The sequence below is a fragment of the Crocodylus porosus genome, unplaced genomic scaffold (assembly GCF_001723895.1).
Source record: "Crocodylus porosus isolate Cpor-Errol unplaced genomic scaffold, CroPor_comp1, whole genome shotgun sequence".
NCBI classification, from domain to species: Eukaryota; Metazoa; Chordata; order Crocodylia; family Crocodylidae; genus Crocodylus; species Crocodylus porosus.
In genome coordinates this window covers 31,076,677-31,098,370 of record NW_017728909.1, presented here as the reverse complement: position 1 = coordinate 31,098,370, position 21,694 = coordinate 31,076,677, and positions in this window count along the sequence as shown.

The window sequence follows — 21,694 nt, the reverse complement described above, 5'->3', positions numbered from 1 at the left end:
GTATGTGTATTTGTTGCACTAGACTAGTGATTATCCAGCCTTTTCTCTCAGTCTAACTTAGTCAGACAAGAGCTTCTGCTTTATGTCAAAGACTAAATTGTGGGCAGGAACACCTCCTTATATCTGAAATCAGGTTGTGTCTAAAGTAAAGACAGCAAGGACACTGGACTAAAATTTCTGCTGAACTTGGTTTCCATCAGTGGTTTCCAGTGGTGTCACTTGCACTAAATAACTTATTTTAGTGGAGCTAAGTCATTCCACACACACACTCAAAAGCTACGGTGGCTATTAGAGCAGTTATCTTATGAAGACAATTCAAGAGATTATGCAAAATAGTTGATTATTAAGATACATCTGGATCATACTTATTAGGAACATACTTTAAAGTTAGAGATACTATTAAAAGACAAATTAGATAATATTTAGGAGACGGGATTTAATGATGTGGTATACTGTGCAAAAAAGTGGCAAGTCAGAGATTGAAGGCATCACTTAAGGAAATTACTTTTCACCTATTCCCTTTTTTGAAAGACAATAGCTAAATAGAGAACATTTCATAAGCAACAATCCAAAAGGAGGAAATGTAGAGTTAAATCAAAAAGAAAAACTGAAAGTGTTAAAGATCTGAATCCATGAGATTCTCTATCCTGAAGGACAACATGCATACTAAACTGCTTTTAACTGTTGTTGATGCAATCAAAGGTTATGGTCTTCTGCTAAAAACTGAGTTTCAGTCGTAGTTTATGTAAGTCATTCACATTACTCACCCTATAATGATGTACTTGGCTCTGTTGTTTGTGGTCTGGTTCTCATTTGTTTGGCATTACATTCTAAGATTGCAATGACTCATAAATTTCCCTTAGTTTTACAACAAAAATATGAGTGTGTATTGCATGGAACACCTCTAGTTCAATCACTTGGTTTTGGTCTTCCTTGGTGGACCACTCAAGCAGGTGTATTGACTGGCAAAGCTTGGCATTCAGAGATAGAAAAATAGAAGCTAGCAGCTTCATTCCTTAAAAGATTTCTTGAATGGAGTACTAAATCTAATAAAAACACTTTTCCACTGCTGAGTAATAATTTAATCACAACCTGTTGTTTTCAGTGAAGATGTAGATCAGTGATTCTCAACCGAGGCCCTTTGAGATCCTATTAAGGGTGACTGGGCTGCCATGCACTGTTAGGTGTGCAAGCATGATTTTCAAGATAAACCCAGAGACTGCAAATAGGAATCCATAGCGTTAAAAGCATTCTTACTTGTTGGGGTCTTTTCTGAGTTCTTCACAACAGAATCATTCCCTCAGTATTTTCCTGTAATCAAAAGAATGAGTAAAACTAAGAGCTGTCATTTTCTGAGTGGTGCCTTGCATCTATCAAGGGGGAGGGGAGGGAAGGCGGCAAAGACTATCAAAGGATGCCTTAAGTCTAAAAAGGTTGAGAGCAACTGATACAGACACATGAAATTGTGTATATACAGAAAAATTAAAATATTATATACATTTAGGGATGTAGGTTGTAACTGTGTTGCACTAAGGATATAGGCACACAAGGATCTTTGGGTAAATCCAATATCTTTTATTAAACCAACTCAAACAGCTGGAAAAATTCTTCTTTGCAAGCTTTTGTTACAAATACCCTTCATCAGGCTTTTATTGATTCATTTACATTTTTCATTCTGAGGCTTTATACAAAAACTGGGGTGGGGGGAGGAAGGAATCCATAATATGCTAGGTAGAGATAAACAAAAACTATTATCACCAGAGTATTTCCACCTGACTGTCGTTAAGCTTCATCCAGGCAAATGCTCACTGAACTTCATAGGAGTAAGGCCTGTAGGGTTTGGCCCTCAGTGTGTTAGTGGTTTTCCCCTCAAAAAAAGGTTTGATATATCCTGTACTCTGTTTCAGTTTTTTTACCTCTGTAAGCAGAAGCAGGTCTAGGATTTTTCAAAGGAGGATGCAGGATTAACAACCAATGCTGCTGGGCTGGCTCCACCCCCACTCTCAACCTCTGTTCCCTCCCCCCCACCTGGGGCAGGCAGACCATACCACAGAGCAGTAGTCCCCACAGCTGTTCCTGCTGTGTGGTCAGGAAGGGAGGTGCAGCTCCACTGCTGCATCCCCTTCGGATCTGTCCCTGTTTGTAAGAATTTCGGTGGACAATCCAGAAGCTTAGGTTTCACAAACTTAAAGGCCTTCACAGATTACAATAAGATGAAGCTAAACTGGGACTGTTTACTCAGTTTAGCTTTTTTCAGGGTAATTGAAGGTATGCATTTTATTAACATATATAATCTGTTCTGAGATAAGTCCCAGACCCATATTTACTTGCTCTAATTTGATTTTTGTCTATGCCCTTAGGTTTAGAATACGCCTTTCAGTGCGTATCTACACCACCAGGAAGGTCTAATGATATTGTGTCCTATCATCCCTGTGCCAAGTTACTCTAGCCAACATGGATATAGCAATGAAGATACAATTGTTTGGGCTTCAGCAAATGTTATCAGTGAGCATACACCCCTAGGGCATATGGTGAACACATACTCTGGATGCTAAAGCTCATGTGCTGACATCTGCATGCTACCAAGATTCTGATCATTCATGCTGCAATCACTTCTGTCACTGAAACTGAGTACATAATTCACATTGACCATGAAGGGGCCAACTGAAGCCTTGGGAAGAAATTTGAGAATATTTGGGAACTCTAGTAATTCCTGTTACACCTGCAAAAGATGTACACTACAAAATCCCCAGTTATAATCTCATAATCTCTGTAAACATTGAAAAGGATGCCCAAGCTACTTCTTTCAGGAGGATACTCAGGGCACATCTACATCACACCAGAAATAAGTCCCAGCTGGGATGTTCCTACAGGCATGAGCCAAACCCAGAAGTTCATGAATGAAATCACCCCAGGGTCATAACCAGTAACCGCTTTTGAGAGACTGTCCCAGAACATCTTCTCCAGGATACTTCTGGGTTTGGACCATAAGCACAGGAATAGGTGGGCAAGGAGTGCTCAGGAACCTCAAAGCCAGGATATACTTCTGCTAAAGTGTAGACCAAGGTCAACTATAATATACTACTTTATGTTCAGTGTATCGCTAATAACAGTAATAAATGTTGATAATTCTCTACAGAGTGGCCATTCCTTGTGCTGCTATCATTTCCTCACCCAGAGTTTTGCAAGGTGTGCACATAACATTTATTTTTCTTTAGTTCCACTCCCAAAAAATCAACACAACCAGAAAAATGAAAACCTAATATTTTTTTCTTAACTATAGAGTGATGGCTGCTAACAAGGACAGAAAAGACAATGGATGGACCTGGTCTGATCCAGCATGACAGATCTTATATTCCTATATGTAACATACCTTATTCCTAGAGTTTCCATTATATATCCATGGTTTTTAGTGAGGTCCTGTACATCTAAACCTTATCTCTGAGTCTTGAATAATCCTAGTGTTTCTGAATTTAGGGGTGCTTAATCCAGCGTCTAGGTCATTTCTGTCAGAGACCCAAAATTTCCCTCTTTCAGGGTGCCTACTCTGTGTTCTAATCTGTGTTTCTAATTAGTCTCTCAATCTGAAAAGCCAAATTACTTTTGACGAACACAATAAATACACTCTCTTATATTCAAGTTATATATGATCTTTTGATTTTACTGAGCACTACAAAATAGATGTGCATGCAAACTAATCAACCAGCTCTCTAACAGGACATGTGTAGTGCACTGTGGACCTGATTGGAGCACATAGAGGAAAGTCCACATTATTCGTTCTGTTACAAACATCGTCTAAATATGCTTGTTGCACTGAAAAGTACCCATTGTGTAAAATATGATAGCCTTGTGGCACAGATATTTTACTTTCAGAATAGCATTAAGAAGAATACTACCAGGAAGAGTTATAAAACTAAAAACATAATTATGTCGTGGGTCCTAAAGAACTTGGAGGGTGCGTCTACACAAGACAGTATGTCGTCAGGCATGAACCGTGATGGCAGTGTTACTGCACAGTGGCTCATTGCTTAGTAACAACTCAAAATAATCATGTGAGGATGGGACTACACAGTGTCACCGGTTACTTAAGCCAGTATTAAACAACTGCTCAGTAACAACTGCGCAGTCTGCCACATGTATAGACGTGCCCACAGAGACTTAATTGGATCTGATCAGATGGACTGTAGATGGCCTGTACAATCAGGTGAACTGTAATATTTTTTATTTAGAAAGAGGGTATTTATCAGGCTGATTTCCTTTGGGCCAAACTCAGCTCAATCAAATGCAGTTAGCACACCAAAACAGGAGGAGCTAGCATTTGTGATTAAGGCAGGGTAAAGATCCCCTTTATAAGCTAACTACATCAGAAGGGCATAAGCTTTCATGATCTCAAGCTCACTTAATCAGAGTTGTGATTTTGTTGGGGTTACAAAGCAATACAAGCTGCTGATTCTTAAGTCAGCTGTCATTTTTCTAAGAGATGCACCTGAGCCACAGAATTGAGGTTTAAAGCTTAATCAGTCTAAGGAAGGTGTTTAGGAAGGTGATACGGTTAAGGCTGCTACTGCATAGCTCCACAGTAGAAAAGGGACATGCAAGGAGTCTCCTCCACCATTGTGCTTTTTCAAAGGGGTACTCAGAACAGCAATCTACATCCCTGATGAGTTAACAATGTGAAAAGAGAATGGGGAAGGCCCTGAACCACACCCACTAAACCAGGTGGAACATGGCAAATTGTTTGCACATACAAGCATGTGCCAGGAGCAACCCCCAAAGAAAGCATGCCAACTTAAGACATAGTCCCCTCTGGTTCTCTTCCTGGCTCTGCACCCTGCCACAGGTAGTCATAGCTATAATGTAAAGAATAAACTTAGACTTGATTTGTATAATGTAAAAAAAATAAACAGAGCCTAATACACAGCTGCACCCAAACATCATAAGGATCCTATTGTGCTTAGCCCTGGTCACACCAAAATGGAGGTATTTCAGAGATAGGGGAATTGGGGGTTTTGGTTTGACCCATTATAGGAGAGTCCATTTTGAAATTCAGATCTGGAAACCAACATCCCCCAAAATTCTAGGATATCTGCACCTCAGTTTTCAACAATGATTCATAGTAATCATGAGTTTCTTTAAAAATATTTTTTTAATTTCCTTCCCAGCATTACCTTTCTTTAAGAGGTATTTTAAATCTTTTAACTGGTTGTGATTCATGGATTTTTATTTAATAATATCATTTTACAAAGATAAATTCTCTCTTTTCCTGCGATACCAGATACAGACATGCAATCTTTAACCAGGCAACTCTGTAGCTGTATTATAGTTTAAACATTTATTACCCTTGCAGAATTATTCATGAGATTAAGGATTAGTGTCAATTCTCAGAAACAGACAAATATCAGTTCAGATAAGTTTGTATAAAGCTTATTATTACCAATAACTCTTCAGTAAGATAGAAAGAGACAAAGTAAAACCACTATTAAAATGTATCAGACTAACCCAGTTATACCTACAAACAAACAAATGGGGAAGAAATGGAAAACAGAATATTGTTTGAAATAGCACCTTCCATGATGGAAGTATTTTACAAGAAGGACTACTAAGGAAGTGATCAAGGAAGAAAATGGGGCTCCCAGAACACACTATTTCCACTTACATAACCCAACTTGCTCTGTCAGTGAATGTTTTTAAACTTATATGGATCACTTTATCTCATATAAATTTATTGTCAATCAAATGTAAGGATTGATGGGGTTTCACCCGTAGAAAATACGACAGGATCAGCCTTTGAACCTGACAAATTTTGGAGAACCAACGGCCATCCTTAGACCCACTGGAATAGTGGGATATGTCTCTGGCTGACTTTCCTCCAACAAAGCAACTACTTCTAGCCACAATGATAACTGAAAACCCTTCTTTAAAGAGTAGCTTCATTTCAGGATGGATGTGATGCAGAAAGGCATAACCATCTAGGATTGTATTATTTTGCTGCACTGTGCTCCATATTGCTAGAAGGAGAACATGTGTCTCCTGTGGCCTCACCTGCTATGCCAATTCTTATCACATGTATTCTACAACTCCCAGAGCAACCTCCCTAATGACTTATGGAAATGAGAAAAGAAAGGAGAAAAAAGTGGCTGCAATGAAGGCACCTTCCATGATGCCCTGTCCTCTTCACACATTCAAAGCTAATTAAGGAGAATCAGTCTAGTTTAGGGTTACTCAATTCCTGGCACACCAGATCCATCCCGTGGATCTGGAGCTGTGTACCATCCAACCCACCAGGCTCCTCCCAGATCCAAAAAATGTGGCACTGGGGGAGTGGTGGCAATGTTAATTGTCACTGCCCCACTGCCAAATTTCTGGACCCACTTGGAGCCTAGTGGGGTAGATAGCAAGGTTCTGGTGCTAGATTAGGCACATGCAGGGCTTGTCTCTCTGCAGGGCCCGTCCCCTCAGGCTGTCACCACCCAGGAGTCTGCAGAAGGCGAATGGAAGACGGTCATCTCCAGGGCCAGGTGGTGTCATAGGTGGCACATAGCTGCATCAACTGTCACCCCAGTACAACTGGGGATCAGGTATGCAGCCCTGGCAATGCTGGAGGAGACTGGGCATGAGGAAGGAGGAAGGGAAGAAGCCATCATCCGTACCAGCTGAGCATCATCCAGTGACCCAGAGGAAGAGATGTCAGGTCATTGTCATAGGGGACTCCCTCCTCAGAGGAATGGAGGGACCCATCCACCACACAGATCCCAATATGAGAGAAGTGTACTGTCTCCCAGAAGCCAAGATTGGGGACATCACAGGGAAGATCACTGACCTCATCCGGTCTTCCGACTACTTTCCTATGGTCCTCATCCATGTGGGAACCAATGATGCGGCCCAGATTAGTCCGGACCAGATCATGGATGACTATATGGTTCTGGGGGGCCAAGCTTAGAAAGTTGGGGGGCCAAATGGTCTTTTCATCCCTCCTCCCAGTTAGTGGAGGCCGTCAGTGGCAGAGCGCCTGTATCCGTGAGGTGAACTGGCACCTCCGGAGTTGGTGTCATCACGCTGGATTTGGCTTCCTGGACCATGACCCACACTTCAGAGCAGAGGGCATCCTGCAGCATGATGGTCTCCATCTCTCCCCCAAAGGTAAGAGTTTGTTTTCTTACAGACTAGTTGACCTCTTCCGGTGGCCTTTAAACTAAGTTCGACAAGGGATGGGGATCCACAGGAGCAAAAGAAAACTCAACCAGGTGTAGGGCCTGCCCAGGTAAGAGCTCAGGTATATACCAAGGGACCGGTTGTCTCTCAGGAAGGGGGGGTGCCCAGGGCTCCCTCGGGGGGATTAAGGTGTCTCTGCATTAATGCAAGAAGCATGGGGAACAAGCAGGAGGAGCTTGCTCTCCTGCTTGCAAGTAATAAAATTGACCTGGTTGGCCTAGTGGAGACATGGTGGGATGAAACATTTGATGGGGTATTAGACATAGAGGGCTATAGGTTGTTTAGAAGAGATAGGAAGGGGAAAAAAGGTGGGGGGGTTGCACTCTATGTTAGGGAACAGTATACCAGTTCTACCTTCCATATGGGATGAGAGGAAGGCTTAACTAAGACCCTGTGGGTCAAACTTCAAGGAGGGCTGGTGGGGAGAGGGATCTGGTGGTAGGGGTTTACTATAGGCCACCACATCAGGAAGAAGAGCTGGATCTGGAATTTTCCAGGCAGCCTGGGGAGGCCGTGCGTGCAAAGGATGTTGTGGTCATGGGGGATATGAATTACCCTGACATCAACTGGGAGGAGCATTCAGCCAGGTCTAGCCACTCAGGAAGGTTCCTGACTTGCGTACAGGACCTACACCTCGTGCAGGAGGTACTTGTCCCTACTAGGGAAAATGCCATACTGGATCTGGTGTTAGCCTCTGGGAACGACCTGATGGGGGAGGTGCTAGTACAAGGGAGGCTAAGGGACAGTGATCATGAAATGATCCAGTTTGCTATTCAGAGAAAGGTGGGGAGGGTAACTAGCACAGCGCAAATGCTTGACTTTGGGAAAGCCAACTTTAATGTGCTCAGGGCAGTAGTCAGGGAGGCACTCAGAGCCCAGGGTGTAGCTAGTATGGGGGTCCAGGAAAGGTGGTCCTTCCTCAAGGAGGCTATACTTGGGGCACAGCAGGATGCAATTCCTCTGCACAGAAAGGTGGGAAAAGGTTCCAAGAAAACTTCATGGCTGAGCACAGATATCCAGGCTGGCCTGAGGGCAAAGAAAAAAGCGTACTGGCAGTGGAAGCAAGGGGCAGGGACAAAGGAGGAGTACACCTCCCTGACCCGAGCTTGTAGGGATTTGGTAAGAAAGGCTAAAGCAGCACTGAAGCTTAGATTAGCTTCTGGGATTAAACATAACAAAAAGTCCTTTTTCAAGTATATAGGTAGCAAGAAGAAGTCTTGGGGTAACATTGGACCCCTACGAGGCAGGGCAGGGCAGCTGGTGACGTACGCACAAGAGAAGGCAGAACTCTTCAACAAGTTCTTTGCCTCCATGTTCCTGTCTGCTGACAATGGGGTGCTCTCGGGTGATAGCGTAGAGAGGCCCAGGAAGGATGTAAGTCCCCCAACTGTTAGTTCAGACCTAGTTAAGGATTACCTGAAGGGCTCAGATGTATCCAAGTCGGCAGGCCCGGATGACCTTCATCCGCGTGTGCTGAGGGAATTGGCCGGAGCCATTGGCATGGCTGTTTGAGGACTCCTGGTGCTCAGGCCAAGTCCCTGATGACTGGAAAAGCACCAATGTGGTCCCTATTTTCCCGAAGGGGAGAAAGGAAGAGCCTGGTAACTACACGCCAGTCAGCCTCACTTCTATCTTGGGGAAGGTCTTTGAAAAAATTATCAAGGGCCTGTGACAGGAGTATCACTATCGGAGCCTTTCCGGGGTGGCTCTGCCCTCCTGTAATGGGCCAACCACCTGCTTACTCGCCTGCCACACCTTGATTTTACTTGATTAGAAGATGGTTGTAATCAGCAGGAGGCTGCCCATTTTTCCGCGCTGCGGTGACAGGGGGCACTACCTGCAGCTCCTTTTCCTCCCCTACACTGCAGCCCAAGCCTCGCAGATGGAGTTGACGTGGTTTGACCTGGGCCCTGTTATGTTCTGGCCCTCCTTTTTACTTCCAGGGCTCCTCACTGTCCCCTCTCTTGCTCTTGGGCTCCTTGCTGCCCTTCTCTCTCGCTCTGGGGCACCTCACTGCCCCCTCTCTCTCTCTCACTCTGTGGCTCCTCATTGCCCCTCTCTTGCTCTGGGGCTCCTCATTGCCTACCCCTCGATCTGGGGTTAGGGCCACTGCACCCCACAAATGCTGCATCCTTTCAGGTGCCAGGAACCCCCATGCTACTGGAAAGTCTCTATGAGGCCTCCTCCAACCCCTAACAGCCTCACCCAGTCCTCTGGTCAAAACAGTAAACATAAAACATAAAGCCCCTGGGCTACAACATAAAAACAAGACCATCTGGTCAAACAAAATCTACTCCCTACTAGAGAGTGAGGGAACGGGGGGGAGGGGAGGAGGGCTCCCCAACCTCAGCAGCAACCAGGGGATGCTCTCACTTCCAGAGTCCTCCCCTCTGTCTGTCCTAGCTGAGTCCCTACTCCCACGGCTGCTGGAGAGGGACTGCTCTCCTGGCCTCCTACCTGGGCTTAAGAAGGGATAAGCCCTGCCCCTTCCTGTCAGCTGGTTTTACCAGTTGCCCCAGCAACCAGCACCTGTGCAGCCCTGGTGACTGGCAGCTGAGCCTCCCCCTTTTTGCCACCAGGGGTCTCCCCAAAGCAATCTCCACTCTCAGGCGCAGGGCACCTGAGTGCACTGCGACAGGGCCACATTTGTGAGAGCTCTGCAGGGGAAGTGATGTTGAGGAGTAACCAACATGGGTTCGTCCCAGGCCGATTCTGCCTGACTAACCTGGTCCCTTTCTATGACCGGGTAACAAAGAGCTTAGATGTGAAGGAGAAAGTCGAAGTCATCTTCTTGGACTTCCAGAAGGCCTTTGACACAGTGTTCCACCCAATGCGGGTGGGCAAGCTGAGGGACTGCAGTATTGATGAATGCACAGTCACATGGGTGGCAAACTGGCTCCAGAGGCACACCCAGAGGGTGGTGGTGAACGGGTTGATGTTGACCTGGGAGGGTGTGGGCAGCGGAGTTCCCCAGGGCTTGGTCCTTGGGTGGGTGATGTTCAACATCTTCATTAGCAACCTGGAGGAGGGTGTGGAGTGCACCCTGTTCAAGTTCGCTGATGACACCAAGCTGTGGGGTAAAGTGAATACACTGGCAGGCAGGGGCTGTATCCAGGCAGACTTGGATAGGTTGGAGAAGTGGGCAGATCTGAATAGGATGTGGTTCAAGAAGGACAAGTGCAGACTGCTGCACCTGGGGGGAGGGAACCAGCATTACGGTTATAGGTTAGGGGCTGACCCTCTCAGAAGCACAGAAACAGAGAGAGATCTTGGAGTCAGGACTGACTCCAGGATGAATCTGAGTCGCCAATGTGATGAAGCAATAGGCAGAGCCAACCGCACCCTGTCATGCATCAACAGGGGCATCACTAACAGGTCCAGAGAGGTCTTGCTCCCCCTCTATGCGGCACTAGTCAAGCCGCAGCTGGAGTACTGTGTCCAGTTCTGGGCGTTGCACTTCAAGAAGGATGTGGAGAACCTGGAGAGGGTCTAGAGGAAGGCCACTTGTATGGTTGAGGGCCTCCATGACCAGCCTATGAGGAGAGGCTGAGGGACCTGAATCTTTTCAGTCTCCGCAAGAGGAGACTGAGGGGGGATCGTGTGGCTGCCTACAACCTTATCAGGGGCCAGCAGGAGGGACTCAGGGAAAGTCTGTTCACCAGGGCCCCCCTTGGAGTCACCAGGAACAATGGCCACAAGCTGAGGGAGGATAGGTTTAGGTTAGATATTAGGATGAACTACTTCACTGTAAGGGTGGCCAGAGTCTGGAATAGGCTTCCCAGAGAGGTGGTGCTCTCACTTTCCCTGGAAATCTTCAAGAGGAGACTGGATAGGCACCTGGCTGGGGTTTTATGACCCCTCCCACACCCAGTGCTCCTTCCTGCCCATGGCAGGGGGTCAGACTAGATGATCTGTCTAGGTCCCTTCCCACTCATTAATTCTATGATTCTATGGGACAGATGATGTTACAGGGCCTATCACAATGTATAGGGCCAAGTTAAGGCAGCATGAAACCCAATCCAGACACATGGGGCTGAGCCAAGGCAGTATGGGTCCTGATCCAGGTCCCTTGGGGGGAGGGGAGCTCCAATACACCCATCCTAGCCTCTAGTTGGAGCTGAAAAAACCCAAGACTGAATTCTCTCTTCTTCCTTTCCCCACTCCCATTCTCAAAACAGTGACAGGCTAGGAGGCAGTGCAGACAGAAGTTACAGAACATGCTCTGTTTTGAAAGTCTTCATCTGACCCCTCATTCAATGAGGGTTCATATTTTAATCCCATCAGCCATTTTTTAAGCAGTCTTCAGCCATGCATTTGACAATCAAATGTCAGCCATCGTGGAAACACACCACAGCAAAATTTCTAAGTCAAAGTATTTCATTTTTTGAAGGTGGGTCTAAAATAATAACATATGTCAGCTAGTCCAAGCCTGACAGTCCTGATGGGCACTTGAATCCATAACCTTTTGACACACATTAATAGAACCATGGTCAATTCTGTGACATTTTGGTCACAACTTCTAATCACTATTTAGCCTATAGGATCCAGATACTGTTGAAGAATATTTTATCATGATTATTTTGTTATTTAATTTTCTGAAGTTTTTGTACAAAATCCTTATTCCTTTGAGGATACATGATTTTAAGCTGTTCAGTTTTTAAAGAACAAGGTGAGAACCAATCTCATTCTGTGAAATACTGAAACACACATACTCGGAAATGAAGCTGGTTTTTAATAAAGAAAGTAATACTGAGAATTTAAATCTGAAAAATCTACATTTATTTTTTCCAGAAGTCACGAGCGATCCTTTAATCACCCCCACCTGATTTGAAATCATCAAGGGTACTTGATTTTAGATTAAAATAAAAGATGGGAAATGTGCTTACATAATATGCATAATAGACCAGAGATAGTACAGATATTTGTGGAAAAATAGAATAAGGTACATGACCACAAACCAAATTATCACTACAGGGTGATAAAGTAACTATTAATAATAAAAAATATTACTCTCATGTAATTAAGATTCCAATATTAATCATTTTAGACTACACATCTACATATTATTTTAAACTATGCCAGTGCATTTTATAAACATATCACTTACACTTAAAGCTAGAATACATACACTTACATTGAATCTACAGCAAGTGACTACATCTTTTATAAAAAAAAAATACCCATCCATGGCCCCTACAGGTGTGGCCCTCATTATGTGCTGCCCCTGCCCTTAAGAATTTGGACAGCCCTGCCATAGAAGTTGCACCCAGATAGGAAGTCGTGCCCACATACTTAGAGACCATCATTAAAAATGTAACCAATATTTATTTCCATCTCTAACTTCTAAACATACCAAGATGCTTATGGAATGAGATCCCCTAAAGGACAACAAAATGTTCTTTTTCAGGTATATAGGGAGCAAAAGGAAGGCATAGGGTAGCATAGGACCCAGGATAAACTGGAGCAATTAGTGACAGAGAGGGGGGACAAAGTTGAGCCCTTCATTGAGTTCTTTGCATCTGCATTCCTTGACACAGACCAAGACAAATCTCCCAATTGGATCATAGATAGACACAGGAGGAACATCAGCCCACCAACTGTTAGTGCAGACTTAGTGAAGGGGCACGTGAAGGGGCTGGATGTGTTCAAATCATCGGGCCCAAATGAACTTCATCCAAGGGTGATGAAGGAATTGGCCAGTGTCATAGCAGAGGTGCTGGCACAGCTGTTCAAGCACTCATGGTGCTCTGGTCAGGTCCCGGAGGACTGGAAAAGGGCCAATGTGGTCCCTATTTTCAAGAAGGGGAGGAGGGAGGAACTGGGAAACTATAGACCAGTTAATTTCACCTCTATCCTTGGGAAAACTCTGGAAAAAATCATTAAGGATCACATTTGTGAGAGCCCAGCATGAGAAATAAAGCTGAAAGGAAATCAGCACAAATGCATTGCAGGTAGATTCGGCCTGACTAACCTTTTTTCTTTTTATGACCAGGTCACAAAACGCTTAGATGCAGGAGTCAAGGTAGATGTCATCTACCTAGACTTTAAGAAGGTAGATATGGCCTTTGATATGATGTTGCATTCTGTTCTTGTAAATAAACTGATAGGGTAATGTAGATGATTACATGGTCAGGTGGGTGGCAAATTGGCTTAGGAATCACACCCAGAGAGTGATGGTGGATGGATCAATATCATCCTGGAAAGATGTGGGCTGTGGAGTTTCACAAGGCTCGGTTTTCGGACTGGTGCTATTCAATGTCTTCATCAGTAACTTGGACAAGGACATAGAGAGCACCTTGTCCAAGTTCACAGATGATACCAAATTATAGGGCAAAGTTAAAACACTAGACAGTAGGGAATGGATCCAGGTGGATCTGGACAGGTTGGAAAAATGGGCAGAACAAAATAGGATGCAGTTCAACAAAGACAAGTGCAAAGTGCTGCACCTGGGTAAAAAGAACCACTGACACACTTATAGGTTGGGGGATGACTTTCTCAGCAGCCCAGCAGTGGAAAGGGATCTTGGAGTCATAGTTGACTCCAAGATGAACATGAGTCATCAATGTGACAGACTGATCAACAAGGCAAATCGCACTTTATCGTGTATTAGCAGATGCATGACAAATAGGCCCAGGGAGATGATGTTTCCCCTCTATGCAGCACTGGTCAGGCTGCAGTTGGAGTATTGTGTCCAGTTTTGGGCACCGCACTTCAGGAAGGATGCGGAGAATCTTGAGAGGGTTCAGAGGAGGGCCACTTGTATGGTCAGAGGCCTGCAGGCATGGCCCTACAAGGAGAGACTTAGGGACCTAGATCTCTTCAGCCTTCACAAGGGAAGGCTGAGAGGTGATCTTGTGGCTGCCAATAAATTCATCAGGGGAGGGCAGGCAGGAGGGAATAGGAGATGCCCTATTTACTAGGGCACCCCCTGGAGTAACTAGGACCAATGGCCACAAATTGACAGAGAGCAGATTTAGGTTGGACATTGGCTTCACAGTAAGGGTTGCCAGAATCTAGAATGGGCTTCCAAGGAAGGTGGTGCTCTCCCCTACCTTGGGGATCTTCAAGAGGAGACTGGGCAAGCACCTAGCTGGGGTTGTCTGACTCCTGTGCTCTTTTCTGCCCAGGGGAGGGAATCAGACTCAATGACCTACTGAGGTCCCTTCTGACCCAAACATCTATGAATCTATGAATCCCTGACTGTTCTGTTTAATAAGTATTAGTGGATCTATCACCCACATATTTGTCTAGTCCTTTTGTCTGTATATATTGATATCTCAGATTTCATAGGTTTCATAGGTTTCATAAACATTCAGGCTGGAAGGGACCCCGGAGAATCATCGAGTCCAGCCCCTGCCCCAAAGGCAGGAAGACAGCAGGGATCATAGGATCCCAGCAAGATAAACATCCAAACATGTCTTGAAGGCGTTCAAAGCGGGTGCTTGCACCACCTCTGTCAGCAGTCTGTTCCAGGCCTTTGGGGCTTGGACAGTAAAGAAGTTCTTCCTCATGTCCAGCCTGAATCAGTCATGGCAGAGTTTGTGACCGTTAGATCTTGCCATCCCCTGGGGCACTCTGGTGAACAGACATTCCCCCAGATCCTGGTGAACACCCCGATAAACTTATAGGTAGCCATCCAATCGCCCCTGAGCCTGTGCTTTTCCAGGCTGAAGAGTCCCATAGCTCTCAGCCTCTCATCATATGGTCTGTTTTCCTGACCTCTGATCATGTGCGTGGCTCTCCTCTGCACCCTCTCAAGCTTCTCCACATCCTTTTTGAATTGTGGAGCCCAAAACTGGATCCAGTACTCCAGCTGCGGCCTCACCAAGCCTGAGTAGAAGGGGAGGATGAGATCCTGGGATTTGCTTGAGAAGCATCTATGGATGCAAGCCAGCATTTTGCTCACTTTACTACCCGCAGCATCACATTGAAAGCTCATGTTCATCTTGTGGTCAATCATGACTCCCAAGTCCGTTTCATCTGTATTGCTAACCAGCGTAGCACTGCTGAGCCTATAAGCATGCTGCAGGTTTTTCCTTCCTGTGTGGAGGAGCTTGTATTTTTCGGTTTTAAACACCATCAGGTTCTCATCCGCCCATTTCCTGAGCCTGTCAAGATCTGCTTGGATCACCGTCTTGTCCTCAGGTGTGGATGCTTGACCTCAGAGTTTGGTGTTCTTGGCGAACTTGGCCAGCCCACTGCTGACACCAATGTCTACACTATTGATGAAGATGTTAAAAAGTATAGGCCCTAGAACAGACCCCTGAGGCACCCTATTGGTCACCATGCACCACGATGATTGACTTCGATCAACAACCACCCTCTGGGTCCTACTGCAGAGACAATTCCCCAACCAGCGGATCGTGGTGAGGTCGAGGCCACAGTTAGCCAGTTTTGCCAAGCGGTGATCATGGGATACCAGATCAAAGGCTTTTTTAAAGTCCAGATATATGACATCAATCTCTTCCCCTTTGTCCAGGTGATAGGTCAAGGTATCTGTAAAAAGGCAAATACTACCACCATCCTCATTTTATATAGTGAAAAACTTGAAGGAGAGAGACAATCAGGACCAACCTTTTTAGATGTGTATACCTGACTTGAAGTGCCCACACTTTATTTTCAGGAATGCTGACCATCCATAGCTTTCAGTAGGAGCTCCACCTGCTCAGCACCTCCACAGCATACTGAAGTAAATTATTTTAATGGCTTTCAGATGAGGCCAAATAAGTTAATTTATTCAGACAACCTAAGTCTAAATAGTCTAGCTCACTTAACTTACCAAAGTTATTTCAGCAGGAGATCCAAGAATTAGAACTGTCTCATGACTGCTACCCCTTCGGTCTTCATTTACTATATTGCCATGTTGAAGATATCCATGTAAAGCAGTGGTTCTCAACCTTTTAAAACTCCAGGCACCCCTTGATAACTTTTTTCAGTGGAGCAGGACCCCATTTAAAAAAACATTTTTTAAAATGCTTACCTCCTTGCAGTGGGGGCAAGCAGTTGGGGAAAGTTTGAGCCTGCTCTTGTCTGCTTGTCTGCTTCTCTCCTCAGACTTATCTTATATCCCCCCATTTTACCCCAAGGTGTCCCAGCACCCAGTTGGGAATCACTGCTGTAAAGGGTATTTGATGAGAACTGGTCAAAAATGTGTTTGTTGGTAGAAGAACATCAATTCTGTTGTAAAGTGTTGCTTTCTCAGTAGAAAGTTTCAAAACAAAATAGTTGTTTAAACTAATAAAATGTCATTTCAGTTTAAAATGAAACAAAGTTTCAAAGCAGTGATTTGACTTAAAATTATTTTTGAATTGCCCCACAATTTCCTGTTATGCTTTGAGTAATAATTCTTCAGTGTGATTTAAAAAAAAAAATAATTCCAGAAAAAAATGGTTTCTCACCACCTCTAATATTGCCAATAAAATAAACTGGAGCTGTTGCTTGGCCATTAATTTAAGTTCCTAAATAAAGACCAAGGAGCAATTACTTGGATTTCAAAGAGTTTAAAGACAGAAAAGAAAATTAAAAGCATCAACTCTTTATGAACCACAGACTATGCTATACTTTTAGTGGAAAAAACATATGCAATGAGCTTCCAACAGACAGCAATAGTTGTCAGTGCATATGCCCCAACGCTTGATAGAGATGATAAAACAAAAGAAGTATTCTATTCTAAATTCAGCCAAGTCCTGTAATGTGTCCCAAAAGAAAATCAGATAATTCTTCTTCGTGATTTTAATGCTAGAGTGGGAAGGGACTCTGAGCTATGAAATGAAACACTTGGAAAGGAAGGGGAAGGAAAAGTCAACTCAAATGAATTTTTTCTCCTAAGCAAGTGTCCAGAAAATTACATTATCTTCACAAACTCTTCATTTCACCAAAGCAACAGATCGAAAGGATGGTGGATGCACCCCCATGCAAAACACAGATTGATTATGTCATAGTTTATGCCCAGGACCTTCACCATGTCCATATCACTAGAGCTCTAACCAGTAAAGACAACTGGCTCCTGGATGGATCATTATTTTATATGGTCTGTCATGTTTATTCACATCACCTCCAAACAATGTAAACAAAAGAAGCTAATGAGAAAAAGGTTCAAGTTTGAATGATTGAAAAACACTGCTAAAAATGATCATCTCGAGCATTGCCTCAGTGAGGAACTCTTCAACCTCCCTGATGATCTTGACACCACTGATCACAGGCAGAGTCTCCAGAAAGGCATCCACAAAGGCATGCAAAGAATTCCTAGGCTTCTCAACAAAGAAACATCAAGACTGATCTGCTGAAAATGATATATGATATGAAAATGAGTCTACTACAGACCTCCTAACCAGAAACAAGAACTGGACCAGGAATTTACCAGGGAACTGGATGAGAATGCATGCTCTCAATGAATGGTTGTCATGGGAGACTTCAACTACCTGGACATCTCATGGGAAGAGCATTCAGACAAATCTGATTGGTTGCAAAGCTTCCTCACATGCATGTATGAGCTCTACCTAACTCAAGAAGTCTATGGGCCGACAAGAGGCAAAGCATTGTTGGACCTGGTACTGGCCAAAGGGGTTGATATAGTCAGTGACCTAAGAATTGATGGAAAGCTAGGTGATAGCTGATCACCTTTACTATCCATTGCAAAACTGGCAAGTCAGTCAGCAAAGCAGAAGTCCTCGACTTCAGGAAAGCTGACTTTGACAAGCTCAGGAGGCTCTTTGTTGAGGCCCTAAGGGACCACAACTCAATTGGAAGAGGAGTCCAAGAGGAGTAGTTGCTCCTCAAGGGAGCAATCCTGACAACACAAGGGACGGCCATCCCATCTTGGAGGAAGGGTAGCAAAAGGGCGCAGCAACCCCGTTGGCGCAGCAGGGAACTTGAGGACCTCCTACACCTCAAAAGAGAGATGTATAAAGGATGGAAGTTTGGAAGTACCACCAAGATGGAGTGTCCACTGGTCTGTACCTGCAGGGAGCGGATCAGGAAAGCCAAGGCTGCAAGCAAGCTCTATCTGGCTTCACATATCAAGGATAACAAAAAGTCCTTTTTCAGATATGTAGGGAGTCAGAAAAAAGCAAGGACAACATTGGACCCCTGCTGAACCAAATGGGACAGCTGATAACCAACACCTAGGACAAGGCCAACCTGCTTAATGGGTACTTCGCATCGGTCTTTCACCAGCCCAATAGGCAAGACAAGGGACAGCCAGAGCGAGGGTGTATTTATACCCAGCATCAGTGCTAATCTAGTAAAGGATCACCTTGAGAGGCTGAACACCTTCAAGTCAGCTGGTCTGACAGATTACACCCTAGGGTACTCAAGGAGCTGGCAGGTGTCATAGCTCAACCATTGGCAAAAATTTTTGAAAATTCATAGCACTCAGGTGAAGACTGAAGACTGGAAGAAGACCAATGTGGTACTCATCTTCAAGAAAAGGCAGAAAGCAGATCCCGGGAATTACAGGCCAATCAGCTTGACCTCAATCCCTGGTAAGGTTCTCAAGACAATTATCAAGGATACCCTTCTGAACAAGCTTGCTGAGGGCAACATCCTGAGGGACAGCCAGCACAGGTTTGTCACAGGTAAGTCTTGCTTGACCAATCTCATCTCCTTCTATGACCAGCTGATGTATCACCTGGACAAGGGAGAAGACATTGATGTCATATACCTGGACTTTAAAAAAGCCTTTGATCTGGTGATCCATGACTTCCTCATGGAAAAATTGGCCAACTGTGGCCTCGGCTACACCACAGTCTGGCTGGGAAATTCGCTCCAAGGTTGGACCCAGAGAGTAGTGGTTGATGGCAGCGAATCATTATGGCACTCTGTAACCAGTGGCATCCCCAAGGCTCTGTCCTTGGACCAGTTCTCTTCAACATCTTTATCAACGAAGTGGACATTGGTGTCAGAAGCGCCCTGGATAAATTTGCCAATGACACTAAAGTTTGGGTCATAGTGTCCACACCTGAGGGCAGGTTAGTGATCCAGGCTGACTTGGATAAGCTTAGTAAGTGGGCGGACACAAACCTGATGGTGTTCAATATTGATAAATGCAAGGTACTCCACCTCGGGGAAAAAAAACCCATGACATACTTGTAGGCTCATCAGTGCTACACTTGATAGCACCACTGCTGAAAGAGACTTGGGGTCATGACTGACCACAAGATGAATATGAGCCACCAATGCGATGTCACAGCTGGTAAACCAAACAAAACCCTGGCTTGCATCTATAGATGCTTCTCAAGTAAAACTCAGGATGTCATCCTCCCGCTATACTCAGCCTTGGTGAGGCTGCAGCTGGAGTACTGCATCCAGTTCTGGGCCCTGCAATTCAAGAAGGATGTCGAGAAGCTTGAGAAAGTCCAGAGGAGAGCCACGCATATGATCAGAGGGCAGGAGAATAGGCCCTATGAAGAGAGGCTGACAGTCATGGGACTCTTTATTCTAGAAAAGTGCAGGCTCCAGGGGGACCTGGTGGCTACCTATAAGTACACAAGGGGTATTCCTCAGGATCTGGGAGAACATGTTCACCAGAGCGCTCCAAGGAAAAACAAGGACGTACAGTCATAAACTCCTCCAAGACCATTTTAGGCTGGACATATGAACAAATTTCTTTAGCATTCGAGCCCCCAAAACCTGGAATAGACTCCCACCAGAGGTGGTGCAGGCACCTACTCTGGACTTATTCAAGAAATGTTTGAATGTTTATCTCGCTGGGGTCCTTTGACCCTAGCTGACTTCCTGCCCCTGGGGTAGGGGACTGGACTTGATGATCTTCAAAGTCCCTTCCAGCCCTAACGTCTATGAAATCTGTGTAAAATATATATGAAGACTGAAGCTTTCATTGACAAGGAAAAAAAAGAGAGCCTTCAAAGCTTGGCAGAATGACATCAACTCCAAACAAGAGGAAAAATGGTTATTACCACATTAAAGCTGAGACCCAGAGGAAGATTTGATAGTGAAAGAACAAGCAGCGGGAAGATAAGAAGAAAAGAGATCCAAAAGACTGGCAATAATACTGTATTTTTAGCAAAAAAGAAAAGTCTGTTGGAAAGGCTTCATGCAATTTTCAATATATAATAAATGGACTTATCTTTGAAACTTGGAAGCTTTAGAACTCATCTACTGAACTGACTTCCGTGAGATATGTGAATGTGTTGAATCTGCATGTTTGTGTTGAATCTGCTAATACCAATGCATGTATAGTTTTACTTTATCTTTACAGTATATTCTGTGCCTGCCAGTCTGGCAGCACTCTTCCCTGCTTTTGTGGCTGGATTGATTTATTTCTGAAATTCTGGAACTAACATAGCAATAATAATGGCCTCAATAATGGGATCCTACGTGTGGGGCATGCTTTAAATCAACTGGTGAAATTAACTTGTGAGAAATCTGTTGGAACCCAAAGTGGCTACTTAAATTGGAACAATTGGGGCATCTGATAGCACCCTGGAGGACTGGTCTATGTATATAAAATGACTGCTAAAGCTTTTTGAAGTAAATAAACAGAAACATGTAGCTGCATTACTGAGTTTGATGGGAGAAAAAACGTATGGGTTATTGTGCAGCCTTCTTACCCCAGGAAAGACAGAAAGCAAAACCTTTAAGGAATTAGTGAAAATTGTCCCAGAGCATCTGGCACCTATGCCACTGTTTACCGGCAGAAAGGTTCAGGTTCCATAAGAGAAATCACCTTGAAAGTGAATCTATTTCTGCTTTTGCAACAGAGTTATGGAAATTATCAGAACAGTGCAATTTTAAGTACGGACTTAATGTACCCCTCAGAGACAGATTTGTCTGAGCTACATAATGAAGCACCTAGGAGTTGTAAAAATGAAGGCATTAACCAGAAGTTTTGTATGGTGACCAAGTATTAATCAACAAATAAAGCACCTTGGGATTCAAGCAGGTACCAAAGATGCCCAAACCAGCACCATGTAACCCAGCCACAAATGGGCTGGATGACTGATTTGCAGTCTTTCAAACTGTTTTGCTTTCCATGAAAGAAGAGCCTGGGTCACTACAGCAGAAGAATGGCCTGCTTTTTGCTAGCATACTGGAATGCAATGCATGCTTCAACAAATGAGACACCAGCAATGCTGTTTATGGGTCAGAATCTCAGGTCACAGTTGGACTTATTGAAACTGGACTGACAGTAACATGTTAGAAATCACCAAGTATGTCACGCCATAACAAAGGAAGCAAGGGAACAGACACCCCTTGGCACCTACATGTAGGCCAAAGATATTGGCCTGTAATTACTGAACACTTAATAAATGACAGCCTGTGGTTGGCTGTGCACAAACAGGTCCTTTATTTTATGCAATGCAAGTGGATCCTAATGTCCCGGGGTGGGGAACCAGACCCCAGAGTCACGGTGGGCCGGGGTGGCAATTAGACACGGTAACAGGCCGGGTTCTATTGGCTATGGAGAACTGAGGCACGGGAAGCGTAGCGGTTTCTTAAACAAGGTGGAAATTTATTTGAC